Genomic DNA, 9,413 nt, shown 5'->3' with positions numbered 1-9,413 from the left:
TATTTGTATAGCACATTTCAACAACAAGGTAATTCAAAGTGCTTGACATAAAACCATTAAAAACATAAGGCAAAAGAAAAGGAGATTTAAAAACAATTAAGAACATTCATTGAAACAATAAAAACAGTCATTTTTAAAAAAAAACTGTAAGAAATAAAATACAGTAGTAAAATGCAGAAATGCAGGAAATTGATTAATATATTAATTGAATGTGGTTCAATTAAAGGCAGCAGCAAACAGAAAAGTCTTCAATCTTGATTTAAAGGAGCTGAGGGTCTCAGCAGACCTGCAGCTTTCTGGGACTTTGTTCCAGATATGTGGAGCAGAAAAACTGAACGCTGCTTCCCCATGTTTAGTTCTGACTCTGGGAACAGAAAGTAGACCAGTCCCAGACGACCTAAGGGGTCGGGATGGTTCATAAGGTAGCAGCAGATCAGAGATGTGTTTTGGCCCTAAACCATTCAGTGCTTTATAAACCAACAGCAGGATTTTAAAGTCAATTCTTTGTTTGACAGGAAGCCAGTGCAAAGACCTCAGAACTGGAGTGATGTGATCCACCCTCCTGGTCTTAGTGAGGACTCGAGATGCAGCGTTCTGAATGACTCTGAGACCTGTAAACACACCGTTACAGTAGTCCAGTCTGCTGAAGATAAATGCATGGACAAGTTTTTCCAAATCCTGTTGAGACATAAGTCCTCTAATCCTTGATATATTCTTCAGGTGATAGTAGGCTGATTTTGTAATTGTCTTGATGAGGATGTTCAGGTTGAGGTCTGAATCCATAACTACACCTAGATTTCTGGCTTGTTTGTGGGTTTTAACATCAGTGCTGAGTGGTGATTTTCAATCGTTCCTCCTTGGAACCAAAAACAATTACTTCTGTTTTATCTTTGTTTAATTGAAGAAAATTCTGGCACATCCAGTTGTTGATTTGTTCAATGTGTTTACCCAGCCCTTGTATGGGATTATAGTCCCCTGGTGACATAGTTATGTAGATTTGTGTGTCGTCTGCATAATTATAACACACTTTGTTGTTTTATCATAATTTCTTTCTGGGGAGCGGTGGGTTGTTGGTTGGTGTTGTTTATGTAACTTTTGAACGGTTTGAAAGAGAGTAATTTGGACACCGCCATTCGAATCACGACCTTACTGCATATGTAAATCCGCCATGATCGCTGCCGGCTTTGTGATGAGAGATCCAAACAAAGAGCATAGTACGCAGATTTTTGGCCAAAAAAACGTGGTATTGTGGTAAATCTTCTAGATATCTTCTAGATATGATTTTAGTTCATGTATAATTGTGTTTTGCAGTGTGTAAAATGGCTGCCATGGTTGTCTCGCCCAGAATCTCTTTGTTACATAGGTATATGATATGTCATAAAATATAATTTTATTCGTTTCGCAAAAGTCAATTGTACACGTGTGTACTCTGTCGCCCCCCCGCTCTAGCCCCCTTTAAAGGGGGCTTTAGGGTACAAGAGGTTTTAACTTTTGCACTTTTTGCAGATTGCCAGCATCAGTCATCAAACCTTTAATTTCTTTTCTTTTTCCAGTTATCCGAGCTAATACTCCTCTCCTGGTTCCAATGAGCCTCTGTAGCTTCTCCTCCAATGCTCTCTCAGTTAACTTTCTCATTCTCTTAGATTCCATTTTTTAAGCATTAATTACCTCCTTATCTTCAGCCATCATATAAATAAGGCAATGCATAAATTGCGTGTGTGGCGAGAAGAGGGGGTGTGGTTTAAAGTTTACATTCACCAATATTCAGAGCACAACACCACCTTAGGAATTTCACCTAAAGATTAAGTTTTGCCCACAGTATCAAGGATTCAGAGGACACTCAGGTTCATTGTATTGATGAGCAGGAGACGTGGTTCCGCTACAAGCAATTCATCTTTATTTTTTACAAAAACAGTGGTTCACAGATCATTTTAAACAGAAACTACTAATAAAAGAGCCTTATATATTTATTTGAAAGAGAGGTGCAGGGCTGCAGTTTACCAGTGGCGAGGTGGACCAGTACAGGTGAGGATCCCAAAAGAGGAGGCACCCCGATCACACGTGGACACAAAAATCACTCACACACAACCACATGTGAGGGTTCCGAACCAGGGGTACACCAAACCACACAGCACACGAAGGGAGACACCAACACCCGGAGGTACCAACCCCACCACCTTGGCTTAGCAGCTCCTACAGGGACAAGGGACACAATTACCAAGGCTCCACTTCTCAGAAAGGAAAATAGAAAAAAAAGGAAAAAGTAAGAAAAGACAAAACAACCAAAATAACTCGGGTTAACTGATCAGCCAGGGGGATGATCAGCTACCCAATTTATATAAACTAAAGGCCAGAGTGGGCCTTAACAATCCCGGTCAGAATACACATAGTAAAATGGCTCACGCTAAAAAGAGGTTTTTCTCTATTAACATAAGGGTGATGCTGACGTAAAACAGCACGAAGCCGGGGCGCAGTGCTGTTAAGAGCAGCGTCAAGACACTGTAGGCGACGCAGCGCAGCAGGGTAGACAAAACCCGGTTGGCAAAACACCGGTAAGCAAACGCCGGTCGGCAAAACAGCAGCGTTCTTTAAATGTGAGCAGGGTTCGCTGTAGCCACTTTCTGGCAACGTTCCGCTCGAACCCAGCCAAAAGTCCCCGATCAGGCAATATTCATCTGCTCCAGAAGGGGGGAGGAGGGCATGTAGCGCTGCTACCGGTGGCGTCACAGATCCGCAGGTGAGTCACCTGTGCAGGATGAGGGGAGCCCAAGAGATCGTCTGCAACAGCGGCGGAAGTCCGGCAGACCGGAAGCGGGACACGCGTTTGATGTCAGGCTGGAGCTAAGGGAATCCCCTTCGCATTTATATGATGCAGGCCCACCGTGATTGGCTAGTGATGGCCTTGTAATTAAAGGGATGACACCGAGGCCCAGTGAGTGATAAAAGCTCCCTTCTGCTACATTCTACTCCAGGGCCTGAACACCGCAAACATTGCATTGGACACCGGACCAGGGGGATTTGCAGGCCTGTCTGCGATTCTCTCTACTGATCTGGGAAGATGGTGCACATTAGAATGGTGACCAGCAGTTGACCGTGCGGTCCGACGTGCTGCCACATCACCACGTTCATGGTGACTGGGTGGTGGGCCAGCCCTGGAGGCAGATGGTTGATCTGTCCTCACAATAGTGGGAACCACTACGGGACCTGGCACAGTGGAGGCTGGGTCAAATGGTGGGGGTAGCAGCCCAAGGGTGGTTTGTGTCACTGCAGTCGGTCTGGCAGATGTCCCGATAGGTGTTGCTTGAGGACATTCCTGCTGCTGCAGCATCAACAAATCACCATCGGATGAGGACTCGTCCTCAGAGAGTGGCATGTCCATGGAACACGGGCCACTGGTGGAGGCACAACCTGGAGAGGGATAAAAGCTCCCTTCTGCTACACGTGCAAATGTTTAAAAAGTATTTCCACTTTACTCATCAGACATGTGCATCACAACTTCTGAAACACGCAGAGACTTCAATGGCTAAAGCCGCGGGCCGTCAGAGTGTTAAGTGTAGATTTGTGTTATGTACACAACTGCTCTGTAACGATGAGTATTAATGTGATATCTCATTGGAAAGCTACGGTTCTTGTAATTCGATTTATGCAAACCATTTCAAGATACAATAACAACAGCAGGTACAGTTAACGTCTCTGTCAAACAAGCACTCCAAAAATAGCCGATAAAATATCGCCGTGACTCACCGATTATGATTCATAACGTCCCCCTTGTGCATGCTAGTCCAGCAAAAACGGTCTTGTTTGATCGCTAAGGGTCCACTCGGTCGAATCCAGTAAAATATTTAGTCCAAAACAGATTAGTACGTCCATAAAGACCCACGGGGGGCTGTTGCATCATTTCAAATTAGCCAGCAGATATGATAACTCGCGATCATAATTCGGTGATAATTTAACTTTTCATGTCAACAGAGCAGAGATTTTCATAGCAAAATGGAGGCTGCATTCCGCCGGTTAGATTGACACCTCATTTCACCCAATAGGTGCTTCTATAGCCCGGTCACATTCTGGAACAGCCAACGAGAGTCCGCTTTGAAAGACAATGCCCGCCTCTCTTCTTTGAGTAATGCTCAAGCCAATCGCAACAGATTCCATTGAATCTCAGGCTCCATATAGCCAATGAAATTACGAAGACAAGGATATGCAGATTCAGCAGATTGCATGTTGGGAAAGTTTTCAAAACTGAAATTCAAAACCGTGACTTAAGTACCTGAGACCGATTATCAAGAGCAAAGTCTGGTTCATGAGAATTTTCAAGAATCTGTGAAAGTTGACTGGTTAAATATGATATAGTTAACTATACATTGACATAAATAAACTATAGTTTGAGTTTCGGACACGTAGTTTATCGGCCTCCAAATGTGTTTTTATGCAGCCGCACTCTTAGTAAACCATGTGTAAAATAGTAAAATATTAATTTTCTGTCATATTGTTATCAAATTCTAACTTCTACGAGGTACTATGACACCATGCTACCGTACCAGTGTATTTTCCAGGTCATAAATCCCAGCCATAGATAACTGCTTCCATCTGTTGGCCAAAACAAATCCAGGCGGAAATAAAAACTTTCTTTTTCAGTGTGTTGTAAACTCCATAGTTCAATGCTAGTAGCACTTACAGTGATTCTGACTGATTGTGAAGAAACTTCAGAGTGTTACCGTTCAATAGAGACTAAAATCATACATGTACTCCCAATGGTTCAATAAGAGCTGTCAGTTTACTTTGGGTATGCTTTGGATAGGCGTTTTAGGCAAATTTTACAGGAGTGATAAGAGGAGCGCTGTCTGATTTGCATGAGAAGTCCTTAAAGAAGCGAGCCTCTTGGATCAAATTAGCAACATCAATCTTCATTAACGTAAAAGAGACTGAAGGTCCATCTTCATAAATCCGACACTGTGAACGGGTTTCAAGTCCTTTCTTTACCTTGTCCGACGTTTTCGTTAGGTCAAAAGCACCACAGCGCAGTTCTGAGGGTTTTTTCGGATCTTTTGGGAGTTTTCTTGAGGTTTCCCCGGTGATTAACTGGCATCCGACATCCACATGCTAACTCCCTGGAGGAGTTTTTCTACTATGAGCTGCAGACACAGTGACTTCATTTTCTTACGCGAATGACAGGAGAACTATTTTCCTTTTATCTTTATTTTACGCAGCAAAGCGTTAAATAAATACACAAATAATATACTCTGTCACGCGGTAGAAAAACTATATGTGTAACAGAGTTAATGATTCCACTTGCCATCACTGGCCATTGGTTGCTAGTATTACTATATTATTTAAGTTATTGCTAATCCTTATCATTTTCATATTATTTCCTTGTTTAAATATAATTTACAATTTATCATTAGTTCCCCACAGAGACCAGTAGATGTGTGTGTAACATTAGCGCCCTCTGCTGGCTGCTTGTAGACTTTAGTGGTGCGCCCTGCTTTCCTTAACTAGTCTGAAGCAAGCCGTCTCCGTGGTAGGTTGATCTGTGACAAGCTCCGGTGTGAAACATCTCATTCGATATCTGATATAGATATATATATATATAGATATCTGTAGAAGTCCCTTTTTGTTCGTATAATTGTTTTAATTTATAATTTCTAGAGCAAATGTTTTTAACTGATAACTGATAACTGATTTAGCATTTAGCATTAGTAACATGCTAACAACAGCTAGCTTAAGTATTACATATGCTCCCATGCCTACCTAATGCAGCTCTTTGTTATGCACCTGCTGCTGTCATGACATCATGCTGCTGTCATGACATCATTAAAACACAACAAAAAGGGCGCTTCAATCATTAACATAAATACCTTTCAATATATTTTACATATCTTAGTTCCTGCACAATGAGAATAATTCAGAAATTAAATGATTAATATTCTCGAAATTCCAATTAACTAAAATATACACTCGTGGCTCTTACATTAGTGTTATAACGTTATTGTTCAAAAGGTCACACAGCCCGTTGTCTGTTAGGTGAGCGCAGTCCACCGAAAACATTATATTTCCCACAATTTAAGCTTCTGCATTTTCCAAATGCACTAGTATTATTCAAACGTATTGTTCGGTTCATAAGCCTCGTAATACGAATATGTGTATTGTTACACCCCTAGAAACAAATAACCGTAGCTCCCATCATTATGACGCCACAGTAGGACAGCACAGAAGGCCCAGGTATAAAAAGCACAGCCCGCCACTGATCAAAGGCAACTGCACACTGTGTTACAATTGTTCTAGTGACCACAGTGACACATAAGAGGATCGTTTACTTTTTAAATTTTGTCACATTTTTCTATTTACTATGCCTAAAGCCAAACACATGCATACAGTTTGTCCTGTTAATGTTAATGTATGTTGAACTGTTGGTTTAGCAGCTCCTCTCAAAAGCAGAGAAATACACCTTTTACAGAGCTGAGGTTTAAATTTTTTGCGTGTTTAAAATTAGTGCAATTGTTTTTTTTTTTTTTAGTAAACTGTATAAATATAAATAATTAAATAAAGTAAAAATCTTAAGAAATTATAGTTTATTTTTTACAAATTTTCTTATAATCAAATGTCTTTGCTTATAGTGAAATAGGTGACTTCATAAATCTGTGGATTGTGTATTTACTGACTTTGCTGCTGTGTCTTGATCATACTCACAACCAGGGATTGAGCCAAACTACATTAATATCACAATTGAACATGCTTTTGCATTCAAAAAGGAGAAAAGGCCTCCATGACTTTACCTGATGCTATTTAACTAGGGGGAAATTGTAAAGTTCCTCAAAATCCAAATTATCCCAGCTGCTATAAAATAATTACCATCAGAATGGTCACAGATACTGTCGATTTCCCCATATTACAACAGATCTGTACAATAAACATCTGAAAAAAAGTAATTGAGGAAATATAGATATCTATAAATGCAGATATCTTCCACTTCCACCTGGGTGTTGTTGATGAGATACTCCAAAGGATAAGCAAAGGAATAGTAATATTTGAGCTCAGCGTTATGTCACTACCCCTTTGGTTGGATCATTGGAGTGCACCACATCACTGACATTAACCATCTGGTTGTTGGAGAAGTCCGCAAAGATTCCTGTGCCAGCTGCACTGGTGGTCTGAAGGCAATATAGTCAAGCACAGAGAAAAGGGAGGATGCTTTGAGTAAACAGGGATTCAGCCCCATTCTACTCCTCGTCCAACTTCTACTAACCACGAAGGTGCTGCCACAAGCGCTGGTCATGTTAAGCCTGAAGGTGAACTTGACAACAGGCTGACTCATCCAAGATTCCTTTACACTCTGTAAATCACACACATTATCACACGCTGACAATCAGGCATGTTCGACTGTGTTCGCCCCAGTGATTGGTTCACAAGTTCGATTGGAATACAAGTTTATTAAGAGACTTCCATATTGGCTTTACTCTGACCAGAGGTTGCCGCCTGTGCAGGGCACAATGGCGCAAATAAAACCTTAAAGACTAAGACTGTTTGCTCGTGGGGATAAACCTAAGAGCGTACACATACATATACTCATAGAATCTAGAGTTACAATACAATAAAGTTCTGGCTATATACGCCTACTGAAACTGTATGTTCCTTAAACTGCATGTTTTTTAGGACTTAATCTATGTTTGTATGTTTGTTAACCTGATTGTGTTTTAGGACTCATTCTTAATGTTCTTTATGATTTTGAAGTGTTTGCTAAAAAATTAAGTTCCCCAGTGGGGAAAATGGCAATCAACATATTTTGGTTTACCAGCTCTGGTAATAAATGTGTTCTTTGGTCATGTGTGTGTCATTTGTAAGTCACTCAAGGGCTTAATTTCCACTAAGGGGGGACTAGCACCATTTTTCATAGTTTCAGTTTGATAAGTCTTAAGCCCGACGCCCCCAAATTTGGGGGCTCTCGGGCTCAGAACCCCTGAAAATCATATGCGGAAAATAGCCTGATTGTTCGCCAGTATTGTGGATTGGCCCAGTTATTTTTTTGGATGAAACAGCAACGTATGGGCAACACCATCATATAAGTCACTTCTTACACACTCCAAACACAACTATAGGCTACTCATATAAGCATATATAAATCGTGGCATAAAAGCATGAAATCCTGGCCAGAAATCGCTGTTATGAGTACCGCAAATCAATGTTTCACCCTGATGCTAGCGGCTACCAAGCCATGCAATGCATTTAATAGCATTAGCACACGTGGCCAAACACAAAACTAACTTCGGTTTTCCGATCCGTGTGAGCACTGGACAGCTGCGAGTGGTCAGACTTCCTGCGAGCGGAAATTTACGCCCGGGGACACGCGGCACTTCTTGCAACTTTATTGGTTGAAACTTCTGTCAATCAACACCAAATTCGACAGAGGCCTTCCTGAGACTCTGACGCGTCGAAGGAGGGCTTATTTACTGAAATCGACCGAGGATAGGCTGAGATACAGCCACATACACACACATGAACTGAGAAAATCCTATAGATGACAGCCAAAACAGGCTCTGATGATGTTATGAATCTCAAAATGATTCCTAACATCTGTATTTGGATGTATTGAATAATATGAGTGATAAAAAAAGTGAAATATATAGTTATATAGTATATAAAAGTACAATGTAAGAGCTGCCACAGCTGGTTCGAAAATGATGACCTCGCTTGACCGCTCTCTACTAAAGCCTCTTATTCTTCACTTTATTCCACTTTAACCTTTATTCAATAACTACTGATCAGTTGTGCTATGATTTGGAAAAGTTTTAGGGAGATATCTGCATTATTTCAATAACCTTTTATCAATGAAAGTGCTTTTTTTCCAGGCGAGCCTGATTATTTTCAATTTGAGCTGTGTAATGTCTTCATTTACTATATTAACCAGCAACATATACACAATATTACCTATCTAAACAATCTCACACGTGTTGTGATCTGATTATATCAACAAAAATTATTAAAATCGACCTTGTAGTTACAGAACTATGGTCAGTTTTGTAGGGCTATGCCATTTTCGAGCAGAGACCTACAAATAGGCTCCGAGCTTTAAAGCAGTGAGTAATTTGTGAAATTGTTTTTCTCATCCCTCAAGCGACCTATAGGTTGTCCTATTGCTGAGGATATGGGGCCTTACTCAGGGCTGATTAAAGCACTTTCCCCTCATGTGCATGCTTTTCAGGTAAAAATGGAATGAATCTTTTTCTATTGACAGTTAATCTCCTTATAAATATAAGATGGAAATAGAACAGAACTACCAGTAGGCAGACAGCTGAGTGCATCGCCTCGGCTTACATCTAACAATGCTGCACACACTATTGCAGAGGTGGAGATCTGCACTTTTCTAGTTTTTATTAATATACCCCTGACCTCATTTTCTTCCTCCCTATTGTCTTTGA

Source organism: Anarhichas minor, unplaced genomic scaffold, assembly GCF_050575085.1.
Source record: "Anarhichas minor isolate MPS153535 unplaced genomic scaffold, ASM5057508v1 ptg000027l, whole genome shotgun sequence".
NCBI lineage: Eukaryota > Metazoa > Chordata > Actinopteri > Perciformes > Anarhichadidae > Anarhichas > Anarhichas minor.
This window is presented reverse-complemented; position numbering follows the sequence as displayed.